This window comes from Balaenoptera physalus (genome assembly GCF_965194825.1).
Source record: "Balaenoptera physalus genome assembly, chromosome: X".
Lineage (NCBI taxonomy): Eukaryota > Metazoa > Chordata > Mammalia > Artiodactyla > Balaenopteridae > Balaenoptera > Balaenoptera physalus.
In genome coordinates this window covers 33,665,167-33,689,348 of record NC_138903.1, presented here as the reverse complement: position 1 = coordinate 33,689,348, position 24,182 = coordinate 33,665,167, and the positions used below count along the sequence as shown (strand labels likewise).

The 24,182-nt window shown below is 38.7% G+C and overlaps 1 protein-coding gene across 2 annotated transcripts in view; it reads right to left on the bottom strand.

The window, feature by feature from the left end:
• The window catches only part of PRRG1 (proline rich and Gla domain 1), a 371,943-nt gene that overhangs the window by 140,784 nt on the left and 206,977 nt on the right, over nucleotides 1-24,182 (bottom strand). The window contains exon 1 of one of the 2 annotated variants that reach the window (XM_082446651.1): nucleotides 19,665-20,157. The exons of the other annotated variant lie outside the window; for it this stretch is intronic. The gene's annotated coding sequence lies outside the window, so the exon portion shown is untranslated. Of the gene's footprint in view, nucleotides 1-19,664; nucleotides 20,158-24,182 lie in introns of those variants that run through there. 2 annotated transcript variants of the gene reach the window in all.

Below are 24,182 nucleotides of genomic sequence, written 5' to 3'. Positions count from 1 at the left end.
CAAACTAGCCAGCCCCCTGCGTCAGCACGCCTCTCCCTGGACCCACCCTAGATCCTCGCGAGCCTCTCACCCTCTTACATGCCTACCTCCCCACACACTATTCCGCCCACTGGCCTCTCTCCTCATCGCGCGCTGTCCTCAGCCCATGGTAAGCGGCATGGAAATTTCTCATCCACAAACCGCCTGTGCAGGGCACCCTAGTTAACATGTCTCTGCTGTGTGAGCCCAGAACGTGGTTGGTGACTTTCCAACCGTTGCCCACTGTTACAGTTCAGCCCTTTCCCTGAGAACAAACTCTTCTGCTGTTCTGGCCTTTTGCTGACAACATCTGCTTTTTCTTAAAAAAAAAAAAAAAAAAAAAAAGTCTTGAACAAACCTACCCGAATATCTTGGGGAGAAGAACACATGTTGTCAAATAAGACCCATTATTGACCCTGCTTTTTAGGGAGCTACCTCAGAATTTGAGCCTTCTTAAAAGCCCCTCTGAGAAACAGAATATTCAGCCTGTGTTGTCCTGTGAATTTTGCTCTATTGGTTTCAGGTTTTCTGGCAGTTAGCATTTTAAGAAGCCTAACTTGATTATTATTCCATGCTGCATGCGTGCTTAGTTTTAAGTTCTGTACTTTTCTGTTTAAAATCTGGTAAGCTGTGGTATCTCACATGCCTTCAGATCAGCTATTAAAATAAACACACCTGAGTGAATCCAAAGTGAATTGGCCTGTGGGCCTGAAGTGATTTATTCCAAATTACTTTTCCTTTCTTCTTTTTACTTTAGTTATGATGGAACTAAGAAACATTTGGCTTATTAAGAATAATAGAATTGCCACAGGGCCACACCAATAGTCCTTCCCAGCAAGTATTTTGACCGAAAAGGGAAAGGAACATTTTTGGGGAGAGACTGGTCATTGCCCTTAGAGATCTGAATATCCTGAAATTCTTCCCATTAACCTTTGTGATTCTTCCGTTTCTGTATTTTTACAAATCAGACTTTCTGAACTCATTTCTATTTTGCTTTTGTCAAATAAGCATAGGGGGACTGCAGTAAGAACAGACTGCAAGAGGGTATGTATACTGGTAAATGTAGACACAGACTCTGTAGGCTGAATAAATCTGTAAGTGCCTGAAGTAGGACCTTGTCCTAGTTACTTCACTGGTAAAATGTTTTACATACAGAAGGTGCTAAGAGAAAAAAACAACAATAACACTGTGTTAATAAAGATAATTTTTGCATCTTTAATAGATGCAGATATATGTTTGTTCACTTTCATTTGATTATGGATTTATTTTCTTGTTTTATGTCTGAATTTGTCTGAATATTTTGATTGAAGTGACGAAAACTAAAATGAAGTAGCTTAGGCAAAAAGAGAAAGTTATTGTGTAACCCAAGTTGCGAAAGGGTAAGTCTATGATTGGCCTTAAGAATAAATGGAACCAGTAACTGAATGCTTCAAATTCCAGATTAGGCTCTCAACCCTGCCTCTCTTGGAAGGGGTCACTCTTCAGAACCTCCAAGTCATGTTCTGTACACTTGGAACCATGGCTTCGGACAAATTGTGAGCTCACATCTACCAAGCTGTCAGCAGACAGAAAGTACCTCTCTTCCCGAAGTTTCAATTTTTAGAACACCAGATAAAGAGCATGATTGGGTGAGGCTGAGTCATATAACCATTCTTGGAGAGAAAGCGCAGGTGGGACATAAGAATGGTACCCCCCAGTAGAACCTCAGAGTTGGAGGAAAAAAATGAAGAGAAAATTTCTAAATGAAAACAAAAGGTAGAAGGAGATGCTGTCTTCAGAAGAGAAGTGCTAGAGAGACCAAAAAAAAAAAAGTTCAATATTCACCATGGAACAACTGTATTTAAGGAATACAGCCTTGGAATTATCTTTGATCTCTCTCTCTTCTATTCAAGTAGTAACCAGTCTTCTCAATAATGTCTCTGTATTGGTTTTCTATGGCTGCTGTTAAAAAAATCACCACAAACTTCATGGCTTAAAACAACACAAATGTATTACAGCTCTAGAGGTCAGAAGTCTGAAAAGCGTCACACTGGGCTAAAATCAAGGTGCCAGATGGGTTGAGCTCCTTTATGGAGGTTCTAAGGGAGAATGATTTTTCTTGACTTTTCCACTTTCCAGACGCCACCCACATGCCCTGGATCATGGCCCTTTCCTTTCCATTGCTGTAAAGCCAGCAATGACATTACTCTCTCACACTGACAGTTCTGCTTACCTCTTCCACATTTAAGGACCCTTGTGATTATATCAGTCCCACCCAGATAATCCAAAACAATCTCCTGATTTTAAGGTCAGTTTTTTAGCAACCTCAATTCCATCTGAAACTTTAATTCCCCTTTGCCATTTAACATAATATTTCCACAGGTTCTGGCTACTAGCACATGGACATGGTGGGGGCATTATTAACCCTACGATAGTCTTTATTTTCATAAAAATAACAGAGCCTAAGGCATTGGTTCCCAAACTGGGACACTTCTAACAGATACTGATGTCTGGATACCACCCCCAGATCTTATGATTAACTGGCCTGGAGTCCATTGGCCCTTAAACACACACACACACACGCACACGCACACACGCACACACACACACACACGATTAGATCAGGATGGACCCTCTCACCCATGCTGGCCCAATCAGAGAACTTGCCTGGGGATTTAGAATGGGGAGGGGAAATTAGTAACACTGGGTGTCTGGAGCTATAGTATCAATTTAGGACCTATGGCATCCGGAGAAAGATAAAAAACAAGTCAAGAAAGGGAAGAGACACAAAGAGAAAGGAGGTAAACAGAGTGGAGCCAAGCCTGGATTCTCAGTCTGCCTCCTGGTTACGTGGCATTCTTACCCTTGGCTGCTATGAGGCACCCCTGCATTCTCATAAGAAAATCTTATTTTGCTGAAGCTAGCTCAAACTGGTTTCTCTTGCATAAACCCCCAAATGTTCTCATTAATACATGATGTGAGCTTAATTTCCCCCAATTGCTTATTTATGAGATGCCTCTTGTTTAAGAAATGAAGCAAATTTCAGAACCAAACTGTCAGAGTTGGTATTCCAGAGCTGTCTACTTCACTAGTACCCCACCTCCTGGTTACCCTCCTTCCTCTTAATAGTTACTCAAAGGCCCAGAAGGGGACTCACAAGTTATCTCAGCCTTTTTCTCATTCAGTAGTCCAGTCTCCACACGACACACCAGGTGGATGTAGTTCTAGTTCTCTGCTTGACTGCTGGCAAGTAAATATTAATGACTTGTAAATCAAATCTCTGGCCTCCCCTTCTCCTAATCTTCAGTTCTATAGTTAAAACTGACTAATGGATCTTTTCTCCTCAATTGATAAGAAATGAAACTCAGTTTTTCTTCCAAATTCTGCTTTTGTTCTGCAATTTCTTTCCTTGTTAATGAAACCCCTACGCACCCCATCACACATTAGAAATGGGAAAGTCACCCATGACCCCTTCTTTTCCAGCCTCAGTTGTCTACTCATTCTACCTCCTGCATGTCTCACATATTAATGCCTCTTTCCTGCATCACTTCAGGTTAATCATCAATCACCTGACCTAAGATGCTCTCCCAACTCGTTTCCCTGTCTTTAGTTTCTCCCAAATCCAATCCACCCTGCTCAATTCTGCCAGATATGTTAATAAACACAAACATGATCAAGCCATTGTACTTCTTAAAAGCATTTTGACTCCCAGGCACTTTAACAAAAAATACAAACTCCTTAAGCACAATCAAATTTTCTAATTACTGGCACTAGTGCTCCTTTGCAAACTCATTCCCTCTACCCTCTACCTAAGCTGCTCTCTGTATTTGTCTTATACTTTCAAGCTGCTAGGACTTCTCTATTCTCTCTGTATGGCAGACACATTCTTAAAGACCCAGCTCCAAAGACACCCACAGTGTAAGGTCTTCCTGGTGCCACTCCATGCAAAGTAAATTAGTTATTGCTACTCCCCTTGCTCTCCTAGTACCTGCATCCCCCTCTTCTTTATGCCTGAATCTTTCTCTTCACCCAGACGTCTGAGGCAGGGGAACAATGTAGCTCTGGCATTAATTACAAAGCCTGACACATACAAGGTTAGAAAAAAATTCTTGTGGGAAAAAAAGAAGGAACACAAGGAAATAAGATTCCATGCTGTCTTCTGCTCATGACTTGCCAGATCCTTTTTTCATCCCTTAATCATTTCACTCATTAGTTCTCCAACTTCCAATCTAATAGTTTGCACCCAGCACTTGTTTCAAGAATTGGCTTAAACACTCATGTCCAGAAAGAGTGGAGGGGTGCAAACCCTGTTGTGCCCCTACTCTGATAAATCCTTTCCTTTAGGACTTTTCATCACTTATGTGGTTAATCCCTACTGATGATATAATTTAGTTTTTCCTGACTTTGTCGTATTGTTCCATGTATTTACATTTCTAACTCCCATGTGGTTGGGAAACTGCAAGAAAGCAGAGTTTAATTTTTGTATTTCTTTGTATCATCTCAAAGAATCTTGGTAAACATACAGGTAGCATGGAAGACCATAGGATGTACCATAAAACTAAGGTCAATAAACTTAAAAGGACTGAAATGAAACAGAGTATGCACTCTGACTACAATGAGATTAAATTAGAAATAAGTACAACAGGGACTTCCCTGGTGGTCCAGTGACTAAGACTGGCACTCCCAATGCAGGGGGCACGGGTTCAATCCCTGGTCAGGGAACTAGATCCCACATGCTGCAACTAACAGTTCGCATGCCGCAACTAAAAGATCCCGCATGCCACAACGAAGATCCCACACAGGGCAACTAACTGCAACTAAGACCTGGCACAGCCAAATAAATAAATTAATTAATTAAAAATAATAAAAAATAAAATTATCAAAACATTAAAAAAAGAAATAAGTACAAGAGATATTTAGACAAAATCCATATATTTCGAAATAAAATAATATAAAAGTCAATCATGTTTTATATGCTAGCACACAATTAGAAAATAAAATTGGAAACAGTTTAATTTATGATAACATCAGAAACTATAAAGTGGTTAGGAATAAATTTCACAAAGGATATGCAAGACCTCTTTATTATTAATTATAAAAAACTGCTGATAGAAATTCAGAAAGACCTAACTAAATGGAAAGATACACCATGCTCATGTATTGGAAAACTCAATGTTAAGATATATTTCTCCCAGTTTTGATTTTAGACTCATCACATTCCCAATCATAATCCCAGCAGACCTAAAAAATAATCACACTGATTATAAAAGGCATATAGGAAAATAAAGCCATATAGGAATGTAAAGGAAGAATCCAAATTATCCAAAGCAATTTTGAAAAAGAGAAACAAACTTAGAGGACTTACAATAACTGACTTTTAAGACCTACTATAACGTCATAGACAGCCTGTATACAGACCAATAGAAATATCAATAGATTAAATAGAGAGCCCAGAAGTGTCCCACTTATATGGTCATTTGATTTCTGACAAAGTAGCCAAGGCAATCTGTTAGGGACAGGAGAGCCTTTTCCATGAATAATGCTGGAATAACAGGTACCCATATGCAAAAAAATTGAAACTTGATTCCTACCTCGCACAATAAAAACTTAATTTGAGATAAGACATAGACCTAAATGTACAAAGTAAAACTATAAATCTTTTATGTGGGGGACTTCCCTGGTGGCACAGTGGTTAAGAATCCACCTGCCAATGCAGGGGACACGGGTTTGAGCCCTGGTCCAGGAAGATCCCACATGCCGTGGAGCAACTAAGCCCGTGCACCATAACTACTGAGCCTTCGCTCTAGAGCCCGCAAGCCACTACTACTGAAGCCCACGCACCTAGAGCCTGTGCTCCACAACAAGAGAAGCCACCGCAATAAGAAGCCCGCGCACCACAACGAAGAGTAGCCCCTGCTCGCCGCAACTAGAGAAAGCCTGCGCGCAGCAACAAAGACCCAATGCAGCCAAAAATTAATTAATTAATTAATTTTAAAAAATAAAGTAAAATAAAATAAAATAAATAATTTATGTGGAAACAGAATATTTTTGTGACTTGGAGGTAGGCAAAGATTTCTAAGACAGAACAAAGAAAGCAATAACCATAAACGAAAATAATGATGAATTAGACTTCATGAAAATTTAAAACTTTTGTTCATCAAATGATATCATTTAGAAAATTAATGAAAAACCTTCAGACTAGGAGAAAACTCTGCATAACATATATCTCACAAAATACTGGCATCAATATACAAACAGAATTTCTGAAACTCAATAATAAAAAGAAAAAAGCAATTTAAAAATGAACAAAAAAGTTGAGTAGAAGTCTCACAAAGGAAGAGATACGAATGGTCAATGAGCACATGACAATGTGCCCAACATCATCAGTCATCAGGGAAATGCAAAATAAAACCACAATTAGCTCACAAAACATACCAACCAGTCTGGCTAAAATTGAAAAGATCAACACCACCAAATGTTAGTGAAGATATGGAGCCATCAGAACATTCATACATTGTTGCTGGGAGTGAAACACCATACAACTACTTTGGAGAAAGATCTGGCAGTTTCTTCTAAAATTAGACATATGCCTACTCTATAACCAAACAATTCCCCTCATCAATATTTACTCAAGAGAAATGATAACAAATGTGTACAAAAAAGACTAGTATGAAAAGGTTCTTAACAGCTTTATTTACAGTAGTCTGAAATTGGAAACAGAGTTGCCCATCAGTAAGACAATGGATAAACAAACTGAGATTTTCACACAATGAGGTATAACTCAGCAAAATAAAAATAAAAAGAAATGAACTACTGAAACAAGTAACAATGTGGATGAATCTAAAAAAAAGTGCTGAGTGAAGAAACCCTTACATGAAAGAGTATGTAGGAACAAAATGAAAACACAACCCACAGAATGGGAGAAAATATTTGCAAACGATGTGACCAACAAGGGATTAATCTCCAAAATATACAAACAGCTCATGCAGCTCATTATCAAAAAAACAAACAACCCAATCAAAAAATGGGCAGAAGACCTAAATAGACATTTCTCCAAGGAAGACATACAGATGGCCAACAAACACATGAAAAGATGCTCAACATCATTAATCATTAGAGAAATGCAAATCAAAACTACAATGAGGTATCTCCTCACACAGGTCAGAATGGCCATCATCAAAAAATCTACAAACAATAAATGCTGGAGAGGGTGTGGAGAAAAGGGAACCCCCTTGTACTGTTGGTGGGAATGTAAATTGATACAGCCACTATGGAGAACAGTATGGAGGTTCCTTAAAAAACTAAAAATAGAACTACCATATGACCCAGCAATCCCACTACTGGGCATATACCCTGAGAAAACCATAATTCAAAAAGAGTCATGTACCACAATGTTCATTGCAGCACTATTTACAATAGCCAGGACATGGAAGCAACCTAAGTGTCCATCAACAGATGAATGGATAAAGAAGATGTGGCACATATATATAATGGAATATTACTCAGCCATAAAAAGAAACGAAATTGAGTTATTTGTAGTGAGGTGGATGGACCTAGAATCTGTCATACAGAGTGAAGTAAATCAGAAAGAGAAAAATACTGTATGCTAACATATATATATGGAATCTAACAAAAAAAAAAGGTCATGAAGAACCTAGGGGCAAAACGGGTATAAAGATGCAGACTTACTAGAGAATGGACTTGAGGACATGGGGAGGGGGAAGGCTAAGCTGGGACAAAGTGAGAGAATGGCATGGACATATATACACTACCAAATGTAAAACCGATAGCTAGTGGGAAGCAGCCCCATAGCACAGGGAGATCAGCTCGGTGCTTTGTGACCACCTAGAAGGGTGGGATAGGGAGGGTGGGAGGGAGGGAGACGCAAGAGGGAAGAGATATGGGGATATATGTATATGTATAGCTGATTCACTTTGTTATAAAGCAGAAACTAACACACCATTGTAAAGCAATTATACTCCAATAAAGGTGTTAAAAAAAAAACAAAACTAAAAATAGAGCTACCATATGATCCAGTAATCCCACTCCTGGGCATATATCCAGAGAAAAACATGGTTTGAAAGGATACATGCACACCAATTTTCATTGCAGCACTGTTTACAATAGCCAAGACATGGAAGCAACCGAAATGTCCATCGACAGATGAATGGATAAAGAAGATGTGGTACATATATACAATGGAATATTACTCAGCCATTAAAAAGAATGAAATAATGCCATTTGCAGCAACATGGATGGACCTGGAGATTATCATACTGAGTGAAGTAAGTCAGACAGAGAAAGACAAATACCATATGATATTGCTTACATGTGGAATCTAAAAACACGGTACAAACGTACCTATTTACAAAACAGAAATAGTCACAGATGTGGAAAACAAACTTATGGTTACCAAGGGGGAAGGGGGGGGGGTGGATCAGTTGGGAGACTGGGATTGACATATATACACTACTATATATAAAATAGAAAACTAATAAGAATCTATTGTATAGCACAGGGAACTCTACTCAATACTCTGTAATGACCTATAGGGGAATAAAATCTAAAAAAAGAGTGAATACATGTATATGTATAACTGATTCACTTTGCTGTACAGCAGAAACCAACACAACATTGTAAATCAACTATACGCCAATAAAAATTAATTTAAAAAATACAAAACCAAACCAAAAAAAAAGAAAAGAAAAGAAAAGAAAAGAAAGAATGTGTATGATACCATTGACATGAATTTCTAGAGCAGGCAAAACTCATCTATGGTGGAAAAAAAAGACAATGGTATTTCCCTGTGGGGTGTTGGGAGATTGACTGGGAAGTGGTACGCAGGCATGAGAAAACTTTATGGGATGATATTAACATTCTGTATTCTGGGTGCACAGATCTGTGCATCTGTGGAACCTCACTGAATGGCACACTCAAGACATTTGCATTACATTGTATCGAAATTTTACCTCAAAAGAAAAAAATACAACCAAATATTAAACTCTAATGAATTCTAATGTATTTTAGGGGGAATATACTGACGTGTACGATCTACTTTCAAATGTGTTGAAAATCATTTGGACTGATGCAAGGACGAAGTACTGGATAGATGGACAGATAAACGCAAGTAAAGTTAAATGTTATTTGTAGAATCTATTTGGTGAGTGTTCACTGTACAATCCTTCCCACTTTTCTGTATCATTGAAAATTTTTATAGTAAAATATTGGAAAAATACTCAGCAAGATGTGATATAATTAGGAGATGTTAAATAAATAAACATTTTTTTCTATCCATATTTACTGAGTCTCATCAGAATACAGGAATTTCTTTTGGCTGCAGAATACAAAAGTTAGTTACATAATAATTATGACTGCCATATATGTTCAGGTTAACTTATTTAAATCTTTAGATAATCCAGGGAGCCAATATTCACATTTTTTAAAAGGTCTTAAAGTACATTGGAAATTCCAACGTATATCTACAGAATTCAATCTGTCTGTCCATACATGTCTGTAAAAATATATATGAAAGAATATCCTCTGGTTTACTGTCATGATGGAGAGAGTACGGCTTTTCATTTCTAATGTCCATGGCTCATTTTGTTTACAACTTTCATTATATCACAGAGTAATCCAAAAGCATAGTCTATCATCCTCCTGAATTCAGTAAAAGGTAAGGTTACGTAAAAAACATATTTCATCCTCAATGAATGTTTTATATATCTCACTAATGTTAAAGGTCTATTTTAAATAATCCTTCATCACATTCAAGAAGTGAGGTGATTCTCTGTTCATTATAATTGAGCTACAGAACCTCCTGGAAAATACTTGGCAATATGGATACAATGCCTATCCTCCAAGAACCTGAAAACTAAAAGAGAATGCTGTTTTTGCATCTAACATGTGCTTGCAATATCAAAAATATGACTTCAAAAGTATAAATTTTAATTCAATACAAAATATAAATGGAATTTTAGGGTTAGGTACCTCAGCATTTTAAATGCCAACTTTATCGGTATACTTGGGAACACAGGAATGAATATGCACTTAGTTGCCTCTAAAAATAAAATAAATCAATTTTTAAATATATATTTTAAAGTCCTTTACTATAATTTGTAATTTGCTATTTCAATTTAACTACTCAAGAATTTGGTAAAAATCTTTCAAGAAAAAATATAAAGATTTAAGTTACAAAACATGAAATGATGTAAGGTATAAAAATAGGGAAAATGTGTATTCTAATAAAATATATTGAGGGTGTGTATATTATGGGAACTCTCTTTGGCAGCCATTCAGGTATGCCTCTCAGATCTTCCTTCAAGAAAGAAAACTGTTGCTCAGCTACAAACAGTTGGCTTGGCGGGCAGCCTCCAGCTATATCACCTTCAGGATGCGCCTCAACTTTGGAGGTGGGGGCAGAGGCTACGCATGCTTGATGGGCAATCCCCACCATGTGAATGAGCATGGTGGGTCACTGGTACCTGGCCCTTCCTGCCCAACGTGGGGCTCCTCTAAGGAGCAATCTTTGTTCTGGAGCTCCCTCTTGGGTTGGCTGAAACCTGATCACATCTGCATTTTGGTCTGAAGCTCCTCGCTTTCCTTTCAGAAGTGTCAAATCAGCATCTCAGGATCAAGGTTTTCTCTGCCCAAGCCTTCCCCCGCCATCTGCCTTTCAGAGATGTTACTTCTCCATCCTTCCCCCAAACCTCTTTTAATCCTGATTGTCTCAGAGTTGACTTCCTGGAGGTCCCAAACAGGCGCTCTCTAAGCCCTAAGTGCATTAAATTTGGATCATCTTTTTGGTGGCTAAACAGTTCTCAATTGTTGGAAAAGGATACTATTAATATGGCATTGTCAATACTGGAATAAGAGCTAAAATAATTACTATAAATATAAATTGTACTTCTGCATACTCTTTTATTCCCCAGGCTAATTGTCTAGTTTCTGGTTAAACAGAATGAGTACTGCACAGAAGGCATTCACAGACCCTGGATCTTCACGCAAAAGAGCAAGATCTGTTATGAGAGATTTGACTAGGGTGTGGTCACCCAGGACTATGCCTTAGGGTACCAGCATTTCTTTAGAGGCTGAAAAATTGTAAATAATTAAAAAAAAATAGCTCCCTTTCAATGAGCTAACGCCCCCGATTCTGACACTCATTCCTTCCTGCCAGTCTCTCTAAGCACCTCCCAGACAAGTGAATAAGTAAATCCCAGCTAATATTTGTTGAGCACTTTTATGCTGGCCACAGTGCTATGCTCTTTACATATGTTTATTCCATGTAATCATCACTTCTACCTACTACAGTGTAGTTCTATTATTATCCCTGTTTTGCAAATAGCCCATCCAAGGCTAGGGAAGGTTAAGCCCTGTGCCCAAGGTCATGGCTGCTAAGGGTCAAGGACTAGACTAGAATCCAATAAGTGTCTGATCTTAATTCACTCAGCTCTGAGAGGTTAAGTGTCTTCACCTAAATACAGAATGGAGTTGGGACTAGAATTCAGGTCTTCTGAAACCTCATTTTGTGCTCTTGCCTCTACATCATGAGTATCCCTTTTAAGGCGAAAAGTTACGATTCTTAATCTAAGACGTTTGATTGAATTCTGAAACTCTATAGTCAAACATATATCCAGCTTTCAGACAGAAAAATTCAGTGATTCTGTATTTGCTCTCTGTTTGGTCTGAGTGTTTGTTGGCCATTTTGTCTTCAGCTCTAATACGTCTTTTAATTCATCACAATCTGAGTTGATTTTCTTAAATCTATTATCACCGGGAGAAGAGGGGCCGAGTCTCTTTTTACCTTTGGGAAGAAGCCCAACAGAGCCCTACCTTAATAAATATTACTGAATGATATTTGCTTCCTTCTTATTTGTCTTCCCTTTGGATCAATAGCTGTAGAATTTGGGGTATCTTTTCCCAATCTGACCCCCAAAATAGGGAACATTTTTCCCCCAAATAATTACAAATTTTCCATATAAGACATCTGAGAAAAGCCCAATTGCTAATTACTAAAACATTGAGATGATTCTATCAGAAGCAACCTGGGATTCCATTGCCCTCTTCACTTGAGCCCTTTATAGTCTAACCAGAAGTAGTTATTACTATGATCCTGAATGAGAAAAAGGAAATTCTGTTTATTTTGTCGGGAGGTAGTGATTAATTTCCCTCATTTCTCGTGGGTAGACCCCTCTGGGTGACCTAGGGCAATACAACAGGCTAGGTCTCAGGATGGTTCTGACACCATTTACTTCAATATGATTTTTGTTAAGGTAAGGTAACAAGAGAGATGCAACATTGAAATGTTCGAAAGCAAGGTGCAACGGGAATCCTGCACCAGCTACAGAAGGCAACCTCAGCTTGAAAAGACCTTGGCCCTTGTTTTATAAGATGAATGTTGCATAGGGACAGAAGGGTGGAGCCGGACGGGTACAGGATGCCATGGGCCACAGGCACACGGCTTTACTGTTTTAAACTCTGAATCTTTAAAAAACTATGGAAGGAAGGGTTGAGTGAAGTGATACTTACCTGTCATGGGAGCTTTGTATTTTCATAGGATTTGGGTCTTATTTTTGTGTTTTTAAGCTAATAATTTGCAGACAAATAAACCAACTTGTAGGAGAATTCCCTCATCAAAAGCAATTAGGATTGGAATTGGTTTGGTAATTGGCAAAGCTGGCTAAAGTGGAGAACTGAAAACTTCGTTTTAACATACAGCTATATGTACATTTATTTATCAGTCTTTTGACTTAAAGCCCAGGAGTCTTCTTTGAGTATGGCTCCATCAATAGACGGTCCCCGTGGTCATTCTTGAATAGACCATATACATAGTAGCAGTAACAGTATTAATAATAACATTTGAGCACTTACAACGTGTCATGTACTTTTAGTCCTCCCAGTATCTTTCTGAGGTAGCAATTATTATCATCCTCATTTTACATTTGAGGTTAAGAAACTTGCCTAAGATTACGCAGTCAGTAAATGGTAGAGATGAGATTAAAACACATGTTGTCTGTCTTCCAAGTTTACACTCTTAACCAGCACAACATCGTCTCTAATTTCCACTTCTGGGTGTCCTTAGAGAAGAGCTTTTAAGAAACTAAAGGCATTTGTGAAGCAGTCTAAGTACAGAATCCTAGACTTTTATGATTTTTATCCAAAACTTTTAAGTTGTCTCCCCCATGCATATTTTAACAGCAATTTTATGAGCTCTTCATCTGCATTAAATCTTTCCAAAGTACTTTCATGAAAACAACAATTGGAATTTCATGAATTCCAATTTATATTTCATCCGTTTTATGAAATATTTAGTCAAATTCTGGAATTTAAATTGTACATACAGAATTACAATATTTGGGATCAAGTTACGGATGTGTACTTGAAATAAATAGGTTTGGGAACAAACCCAACGAAGAGCAGACCACTTAACTGGTGGGATAGAAGTAGGCATGAGTATTATTGCCCAAGAGTATTCATTGTGCTGTGGACATGGGTTAGTATGTTTTACCGTTAAAATGGTCATCAATTCATCCACAACTCCTTCGGGAGGAGGTCAGTGAAGAGAGTTTCTGCCATATTTAAATCTCATCTGTGCTTCACTACAGTCACAAGCAGTATAGTAATTGCTTCTCGGTTGTCTGGCTGAGATGAAGTGTAGTAAAAGTGGTACAGTGATTATGCACATCACCTTCACATGATTCCAGAGGAATGTGTTGTATTTTCCATTTTTATTAAAAGTCTAACATGTCAGATACTTGATTCCATACATATTTGTGTGTGTGTGTGTGTGTGTGTGTGTGTGTGTGTGTGTGTATATATGAATAGCCTTTTATATATGGATATATATCAATAGCTTTTTAATATGTAAGTTTATATATGTATATATGAATATGAACATATATATGCATGTATACATGCACACACACATATATATACATTATATAGAGCCTTGGTTTTTTTTGTTTTGTTTTTTACTTTCAGATCCATTCAAACCAGCTTGCTATATTAGTTTCCTATTGTTGCTGTAACAAAGTACCACAATTTACTGACTGAAAACAACATATACTTATTTTCTTATAGTTCTGGAGATCAGAAATGTCTAAAATCTGCAAAAGTCTAAAATCAAGGTGTTGGCAAGGGTGTGTTCTTTCTGGAGACTTCAGGGGAGAATTTGTCTCCTTGCCTTCTCCAATCTTCAGAAGTCTCCTGTATCACTTGGCTAGTGGTCCCTTTCATCCCCTTCCTCACATCACTCCAACCTTTTGCTTCCATTGTTGCATTCCCTCTTCTGTTGCCACACCTCCCGCCGCCTCTCCCCCGTAAGAACCCTTGCGATCACATTTAAGGCCCCACTTAAATAACGCAGGCTCATGTCCCCTCCTCAAGGTCCTGAAAGTAATTACATCTGCGAAAACCCTTTCACTATGTTAGGTCATGTGTTCACGGGTTCCAGGGATTGCGATGTGAATATCTTTGGGGTTCTTTATTCAGTCTACGACACGTGGCTTAATTACAGACTAAAGAACTAATTTCCAAAAGTAAACTGAAAAACTAATCAGGTCAATGTTCTCAACAGGGATGCCTAGAACGCCTAAACTGTGAAGAATTAAACAGCTAATTTAACTTTTAAAAGCAATTTAAGAATTTTGGTAACGGAGAGTCTCAGATTGAACTCGAGAACTTGTAGCATATGTGGCTCATTTCTTTTAAAAACAAAATCTATTTAAAACTTAAGAAAAAAATCCTCCCTCTCTTCTGCCTTCCCTCTTTCCCTCCTTGCTCTTATCTTCTTCTCACTCTTCTCCCCTTCCTTTTCTCAGTTACACGCCTCTGTAACTTATTTCATGAGTCTATACTGTAAGTTCTTGAGCTTTTATAGTCATTTCTTGTTCAGTTTTGAACTCAATAAGAAATAAAGCCCCAGCTTGATTTTCTCTGTTATCAGTCCTAAATGGAAGGGCAGTACTTACTTGAAAAAAGATGCTAGACTTACATATAAAATATATAACCAAAATAGATATAAACAGAATCATTTATTTTTCTTGCATCCAGTGAGGAAGTTGCCAGATTGCTCTTTCCCAACGTGGGCCATACATTAGATTAATTAGTTTCACCTCATCCTGTTTATTTCTGGAGCATTTTGGCTACTTTGAAGTCCCACAGGGCTTTTAGGGCTAATGTTATCAGTCTTTGGGGTGACATTAGTTTTTCTACATTGGGGGCTTATGAGCTATCTCTAGCTTTTTTTTCTATCAGGGAACTAGCATTTGGGATTTTTCTTGATCTAAGAGGTTTTTGCTTATGGCTTATCACTTGCTTTCTTTCCCTTAAAAATATTAACACTATACCTTTTTAACACTTTTACTCTATAGGGGAACAAAATTCCCCACACCAAAATGTGTCTCTTTGACATGCGGATTATTTCAAGCTGAAAACCATCAAGGCCCAAAAGACTCAGGAAGAATCTTTGACCTTCCACCTCACTGCCTAGAAGAATTTAGACAGAAGTCTTGTTCCCAGAATAGAGCTATCACTAGAGATATCTAAAGAACACAGGCTAGATGTAGTGGGGAAACTCAGCAGGGCCTAGAGATCAGGGTCCACTCTGTTTCTGCATCACCTCTGCAAGGCCCAGCAAACATTTGTTTAGCAAACATTTGCTTTTCCATCCCTGTGTGAATTGCCTTCCTCCCCGTTGAAGTTCCAAACCACTGCCCCCAACATCCTCTTTTGTCTTTAGCTGAAGATGGTAGTTAAGGTGAGGGCTTCAGACATGTCGGCAAGCTACTCAATTTTCCTGGGTCTCTCCCGTGTCTACATGTTACTCAATTTTTGTTTGACTTTCTGCTGCTAATCTGTCTCATGTCAGATTAATTCTTAGACCAGCCAGAAGAACTCAGAAGGGTAGAGGAAAAATTTTTCCTCTCTGATGCCTCTTCATTCATTTAGTTGCTTCATGCTCTTCTAATATCACTGTCTCAAATCTTCCATTCTCTCCATGTCTACAGACTGCCTCCTCAGCTAACCAGCTGTTCATGATTTTGTAACGGGTTTGCCCTCTATCTCCTTACAAATATCATCAAGTTTTCAGTGCATGCATTTTCTAAATTGTAAACAGTGACTGAATGATGGGGCTGAGCAGCGGTTTTCTTTTTGATCTTTTGGGGCATTTTCCGTATACTTTATGTTGTATAAATTCTAGAAAATATGATATATAATATACTAATATACAATAATATATTAATGTATTATAATTCTAGAAATATATTATTATAATATCTATTATAAATTCCAGAAAATATTATGTACTATATTAAAATAATAAAATAATTTCTTCATGAAATGATTGTGACAGAGATATTGGCTCTTTCAGAAAATAGTTTTTGATCATTTCTGCACAAAAATCCTGTATCGTATACAGAAATTGCCATCTATTCCTATATCTTTTGGCTCCTCGCTCCACTTCTCTCCCTCTCTGTATATAGGTATGAAAGGAGCTAAAAAAAACTGTGTCAAACATTTACTCAGTAAAACTGAGGAAAGAGGTTAAAGTTCGTTACAATAATACAAAGAACCCCACCAGAGAAACTATGAAAGATCAGCTAAGATAGTCTAAGTTAAAAAAAAAAAATTAAAACCCAACTGTAACAATAAAACAAACCATGCACAGTAAGTCCCAAATCTGACATAGGGAATACTTTTGAAGGGACAATCAGTAATCAATGGAGAACTTTTCAAGCTTTGGGATTCCTGAATGGATTACATGTAGGCCACTCCCACATGTCAGGGCAGAGAGCCCCACGAGAGAAAGGTCAAAGCCCAGCCCACCGGCCTCCCTGGGGTTGAAGGACAATCAGCATGAGGGTAGCCCCAGCTGCACCAACCCTCAGTGGCAAGCTCTCAGTGCTCCTACCCTCCATATAGGCTGTAGACTACCTTCTTGTATATAAAAGCTACATATCCTATATCTCTTATCGTACAAGAACTACAGACTCCGTATTGCCCTTATAATATAGAGCAGGTTGCTAAAACTACTGAGAAGAGGGAGCAGAAAGAACATCTTCTAAAACACCGCCCCCGCACGCAAATACCAGTCTGTCTATAACTAAAGATATCACTCTTTACTGTAAGTGGGCCCCTTTGCTCCTTTTGGATCAACTGCATAAATACTTTTCTGAGGTAATCTTGATCCTATCAGTATTCTTGTAATATGCAAGAAGTAGCAACTTTCTTGCCCATTAAGAAGAGAAATGTGGACTAAAAACCGTATCTCTTTTTTCCCTCTTGTAGCCTCGATTAAAAGGAGAGCGTTGCACATACGGTGCCATGTGTTCACCGTACCATTTCCTCTTCTTGGACACACAGAAAGACAACATTCCCAACCTCCCTTGCAGATGGATGGGGAGCATTTCACTGAGTTCTTGCCAATGGAATGGAGACAAAAATGGCACGCCATTTCCAAGTCCGGCTATAAAAAGCCTGTGTGCAAGCGACTCTCTGGCTCTTTCTCTCCCTATAGCAGAGGTCATGCAAGCCACGTGTTTACATGGCAACATCACAAGATGGTGGGAACCCGGATCCCTGAGTCACTAAATGGACGAGAGCCCCTGGCAACCCACATCAGACTTTGAGGGAGAAAACCTATACTGTAGTCCAATGTCTTTATCTATAATGACTTAGAATCAAGGTCACAGCCTTTGTGTTTACTTCTCACCTTATGTCTTCTGTTATGCCACTTATTCTTCCTTCAAATATCCTTAATTTATAATATGAATTTCCAAGTAATTATTGTTCTATTTACTTCTTAGTTTTATTTTACTTTCTTTTGAAAATTCTCTTTTTAAAATATTTAAATAGCTTATAGAAAAGTTATATTTGGTAGGCCCACTTTTAAAAGCTAGGCCGACTATTTTTATTATAATATCCCACTAGCAAAAACACCATAGAAACTTTTACAGTCACAAAGTTCATTTTATAGTTGTCATATTTGAAATCACATAGAGCTATCAGTTTTGCTATTAGTACAGCTGAGTAGCTCTACTAGATCCAACCCTGCCACAGGAAACAATTTAAGATGCTGGAAAAAAAATACCAAAAATAATATAAAACAAACAGTGACTGGGAGGCATAGGAGAATAAACAAAAACAGTAGATCTTGGAGGGAATTTGAAACTTCGAAGAAGGAACAGAGCACAGTACCAGTTTTACATCCATTAGACTGAGGAAAAAACAAAGATATCTCTACCTGGAGTGTCTAAAACTCAGAAAATCTGCAGAATTTCTGGCCTGAAGAAATAGAGGATAGAATCCAGGGCAACCATAGCCACTGGAAAGCAAGGGAGTGACAATGTAAAGGAGAAAAAGAAACGACATGGAGTTATTTGTAGTGAGGTGGATGGAGTTAGAGTCTGTCATACAGAGTGAAGTAAGTCAGAAAGAGAAAAACAAATACAGTATGCTAACACATATATATGGAATCTAAGGGGAAAAAAAAAAAAGGTCATGAAGAACCTAGTGGCAAGATGGGAATAAAGACACAGACCTGCTAGAGAATGGACTTGAGGATATGGGGAGGGGGAAGGGTAAGCTGTGACAAAGTGAGAGAGTGGCAAGTACATATATACACTACCAAACGTAAAATAGATAGCTAGTGGGAAGCAACCGCATAGCACAGGGAGATCAGCTCCGTGCTTTGTGACCACCTAGAGGGGTGGGATAGGGAGGGTGGGACGGAGGGAGATGCAAGAGGGAAGAGATATGGGAACATATGTATATGTATAACTGATTCACTTTGTTATAAAGCAGAAACTGGCACACCATTGTAAAGCAATTATACTCCAATAAAGATGTTTAAAAACATAAAATAAAAAATAAAGGAGACAAGGGGGGGCGGTGCATCGATTTCTCTCTACAAATTTTGCTCAGTTCTGCGGCTGACCCCTGAACTGCACAGGTGCTAGGGTAGCCTCAAATTAACACAGCTAAATCTAAGAGAGCTGAAATCTGAGACGTTGCCACCTCAGGAGATTCAGACCATGAAGTCTGAAACCAACCAAATGACATACCCGACTTAAAAACAAACAAGCAAGCAAAATATCAAAATCAACTCTTCAGGAGACTATAGCAGAATCCAGAGACTCCATGATATAACATTCACAATATCCAGGGTAAAATCCAAAATTACACAACAAAACAGGAGAACGTGGCCCAATTTTTAGGAGAACAGATAATCAACAGAGATCAATCCTGCGATGACTCAGTTGTCCAAATTATTAGGCAAGGATATTAAAGGAGCCATTTTCATTATGCTCAGGGAAGTAAATAAAAATACCCTCACAATGAATATACAGACAGGGACTCTCAGCAAAGAAGTACGAACTATAAATAGAACCCAGTGGAAATTCTAGAACTGAAATCAGATAGAGTTGCAGTCCACCTCTCCATTACGAATTACAAAGTAAAATTAATTTTTTATAACACAGCTGTAAACAAAGAAGAACAAAGAGCATTGCTCAGCACCCAGCTCCAAGTCGTTACTGACTGACAGTGTACCCTGAGAAGAATTCAGGATGAAAAACAGGATGAGGCAGTCTGTGCTTTGGAAAAAACCAAGCCCCTTAGATAGTTAGACCCATACATAGAAAAGCACTAAAATCATTAACCTGAGATACCTGTTCTTTGTGAATAGCAGTCATCTCTTACCAAGATGCATGCTTAACTGCACAGATTCCCTAGCCAAAAATCATATATAAACTAGGCTTCTTCCTCTTCCTCTTCAGAGCAGTTCCCTCAGAACTACTTTGAGGCTGTCTCCTGGGCAACAGTCCCCAGTAAGGTCTTGACATGTACACACTGCTATATTTAAAATGGATAACCGGGCTTCCCTGGTGGCGCAGTGGTTGGGAGTCTGCCTGCCAATGCAGGGGACACGGGTTCGAGCCCTGGTCTGGGAAGATCCCACATGCCACGGAGCGACTAGGCCCGTGAGCCACAATTGCTGAGCCTGTGTGTCTGGAGCCTGTGCTCCGCAACGGGAGAGGCCGCGATAGTGAGAGGCCCGCGCACCGCGATGAAGAGTGGCCCCCACTTGCCGCAGCTGGGGAAGGCCCTCGCACAGAAACGAAGACCCAACACAGCCAAAAATAAAAAATAAAAAATAAAAAAACAAAATGGATAACCAACAAGGACCTGCTCTGTAGCACAGGGAACTCTGCTCAATATTTTGTAACAACCTAATTGAGAGGAAAAATTTGAAAAAGAACAGATACATGTAATATCTATAACTGAATCACTCTGTTGTACGCCTGAAACTAACACAACATTGTTAATCAACTATACCCCAGTGTAAAATAAAAAGTTAAAAACAAACACCAAACTCACAACCCTTATATGGTGCATTTTTCTTCAAGTCGGCCTATCAACAAAAGGAGCAAAGTGCCCCCATCACCCCCTCCACTTTTCTCCAAATTCCTTTTATGAAGTAAGCATTGAGAAGAGCCTGAGGGTGTGGGGAGAAAAATATAAGTAAGGAATAATGGATTCATTTCCCTTCCTTAAAGGAGTTTATAGTCTTAGAAATAATTTTGTGAAGCCAAATCTACTCACCTTTATCATGAGCAATGTAACAGAAATAAAAATACCTTTGTTACAAATGATTTATATATTCTAACTGGACTGAGAGTATTGGAAAATAATCCTTTTTGAGACAATATTAAAGTTCTTTGATAGACATAGTTACTTGTCACATCACTTCTATTTTAACGACAGATCATTTCAATAGGCTTCACGTTGCAATTAGAGTAACTCCATACCATCTCTAGTCCTCAAACTGTTCATTACTCTCACTATCTTTCTTCTGTTTAACCTTATCCTCCTGCAACTTTCTGGCAAAACCCATTGCCCCTTAAGGCCAGTCTTTTACCATTTCTTCCATTAAGAAATCTTCAGTTTGTGGAGAAAAAAGTAAAGTTAATTACAAAGTAGTCAGTGGGTGGCAAGCGGGAAAACAAGGGAGGCCGACGCTGAAGATGCATCATTGTTACAGGAATCGTCGAGGAAAGGAAGAGCGTTTCAAACCATACTCTCAACAGATGAAATATCTTTCTTAAATTATTACTCATATTCTGGAAATACCCTGTGAAACTATATGAAACGTGTTAAACGCTGTCTTAACATTGTATTTCATGCATTCTGAAAAATCACACTGCTTTAAAGGATGAGGAAAAAAACTACAGTGATGCTTAGAAGATGTACATGGCACTGCATTGTCGTTTTCTAACATTTCATACTGTGTTACAGGATCTCTTCATGACATATTTATTATGAAATTGACATTTCAATCGTACCTGATGCCAGGCATTGGCATTTTAATCCTGTCAGGCATCTTTTCTTTTCATGTGATGATCTCAGTGTACGCTCTGCTTTGTTCTTTTCTTTTGTTTTCAATTCCATTTCAAAACATACTGTGTGAATGTTTTTTCATCCTTTGTTCACAAATATTTAACAGCCCTCCAGTACCTAAAAAGAAGAGTAGATAAAACACATACTGTTATTGTAGTGAAGGTAATGTTATTGTAATTTTAAAAGACAACATTCACAAAGCACAAGGCGCAAAAAATTTTTAAAAGAAGAAAAAAACATTAAAAAATAACAAACAAACAAAAAAGACAACATTTGTTAATAACATGATCCCTCTATCTCTGCCCACTTTCTCCCTTGGCTGATATTTTTAAAAGTCCACAGGAGATCGTCATATGGCTTCTTGGATTTTTTTTTCTTTTTGTCACAAATCTCAGAACAAAGAATAATTGTGCCCCAAGGCTAAAGGAACAATGACATTTCTGCTTACTTTTCTTTAAAAGTGAACTATTGTTTCTGCTGTGTGCATTCACTGCCTTCCTGATTCTCTTCCAGAGCTTCTTACTGTGTAAAATGTTTGTTGCGGGCTGATGTATTGAAATCAAAGATTGCAAATATATTTGGAGTTTTATTTATCTGGTCAGAACAGGGGCAAGACATCATCTTTCTACAACCTTCTGATGAAACACATGTACTTAGTACTGCTTTTCAAACTAAAGCCTGTGGATGTAAAATGCCTGTAGAAAGTAGCTGTGCTGAAAGGTTTCCAAGACCATCCCCACATTCAGAGATTCACTAGAAGGGCTCACGGGACTCAGCATATAGTGGCACACGTGGCTAAGATTTATTACGGTGATACAGTATGGATATACAGCCAGATCACGAGGGGAAAAGACACAAGCAGAATCTAGAGGAATCCACATGCAGGCTTCCTTTTACTCTCTTCCTGTTACTAAACCAAATTTGGGTCCGCGTGCCCACTGAGCAGCAAAGCCAGTCTACTGACACCAGCTGTGGTAAAGGAAAGTACAGCATTTATTTGCAGGACACCAAGCAAGGAGAATGGGCAGCTCATGCTCAAAAGACCAGAACTCCTTGGTGGCTTTCAGGGGAGGGTTTTTGAAGGCAACATTCGGCGTGAGGGCTGCAGGATGCAAGACTTTCTTCTGATTGGTTGGCGGTGAGGTAACAGGGTGATGTTTCGGTAACCTTAATCAATCATCAAACTTCTGGTTCCAGTCAGTCTGAGGTCTACTTGCTTGTGGTCAGCGTGTAGTCACCATCCTCCGCCTGGGTGGGGAGTCTTAGTTTTCGCAGAACAACTCAAACATATACGTCAGATTATTATTATGTGGATCTCTTGAGGAGGAACTAAGACTCTGTTTTATTGCTGAACTATTGCTTAAGCTGTCATTATTTTTCTTGCTTGACTACTTTTCCTTTGTTTCTGCATTCCCTCACTTCACTAATTAGCAAATGTTTGAGTCTGCTCTTTGGAACTCAAGAAGGGTCTAGGAGGCTAAAGCCTTTTTCTACAGACAAGAAACGGGGGACACAGAGAGGCTTTTCTACCAGGGAGCGCCCACAGGGTCCTACTTGGTTTCATTCCTCCCATGACAGGTCACTCAGAGCGCACTCTTCCCCCAGCAACAAAAATGCAGCAACACGTGTGTGATGTTACTGCCCTGGGACGCCCATTAGAGACTTAGCATTTGGGCTTTTCATTGGGGGCTGGTCACGTAGGTACCCTCTGTCAATCATATATCAAAATTCCCCCCAGAAGGAAAGCAGAGTTCAGCAGGAACTACACTGCACAAACCACTTAGACACAGTGAGTCACCCTTATCAGTTCTGCGACTGGTGGGAACCCTCCCAAACTCCACATTCCCAGATGCCAGGCAAGGTCCAACCTTACTAACAGACCTTTCTTAGGAAAGCAGTCTCAGGCATGTTATCTTAACTCTTTTCTGCATAGTGGCTAACCAAGCTAGCCTTGCAAATAGAACATTTTTGAACACCAGCAACCTACCTAAAAATAAATGCCCTTTATACTGTAGCCTACCTACCGCAGCAAAGTTACTGTAATAGCAATTTCTTTTCTGGTTAAAAATATAGATTTTCCAATGTAATTTATCAGCCTTTCTTTATGAAGGAAATGTAAACTGAAAAGCCACAATAAGAAACAAGTGATCTTACATTCTCCCGTCCACGGTCTCATCAACCAGCTTGTCAAGGTATTCAATTAACAGGATGTTGGAATTAATCAGTTAAAATGGGATTTCTCCCTGATCCTGTTGAAAACTAAAAGCCTATTATGACACGTTTGGCCACTCTAAGTCTCTCGGCAGGCCTGGAGGTTCATGCGTTAATAGGTGAGTTGAAGCTATTGCACATTCCTTGCTGTTCATCTCTACTTTTACTAAAGAAGCCTTTGACATACCTACCAGTTTAACCCAATTTTTTAAATAGTTGTTTTTCCTTTAATATTAAGAATTCAGCTGCTTATCTATAAGCACAACTGTTTTCTTCATCCGTTTAGCCTACAGAAGCCTGCTACTCCCTACTTATATACTTTAAACATAGATATCATTGTATTGGACTCATTCTACTAGTGCGGGTAGGTGATCATTATGCTTTTGGGTAAATTATACCTACTCTTAACTCATTGGGCTGTATTTTTATCTGGCCCTAAGTAATCCTGTTTTTGTTTTATATATTCAGGGATTCCATGTGGATAGGTTCAGTTCGATAATCAAAATGGTCTTATTTCACTTTGGGGGGGGGGGCTTGGTCAGCACCTGAGCATAGAGTGGTATTAGGAGCACCGACTC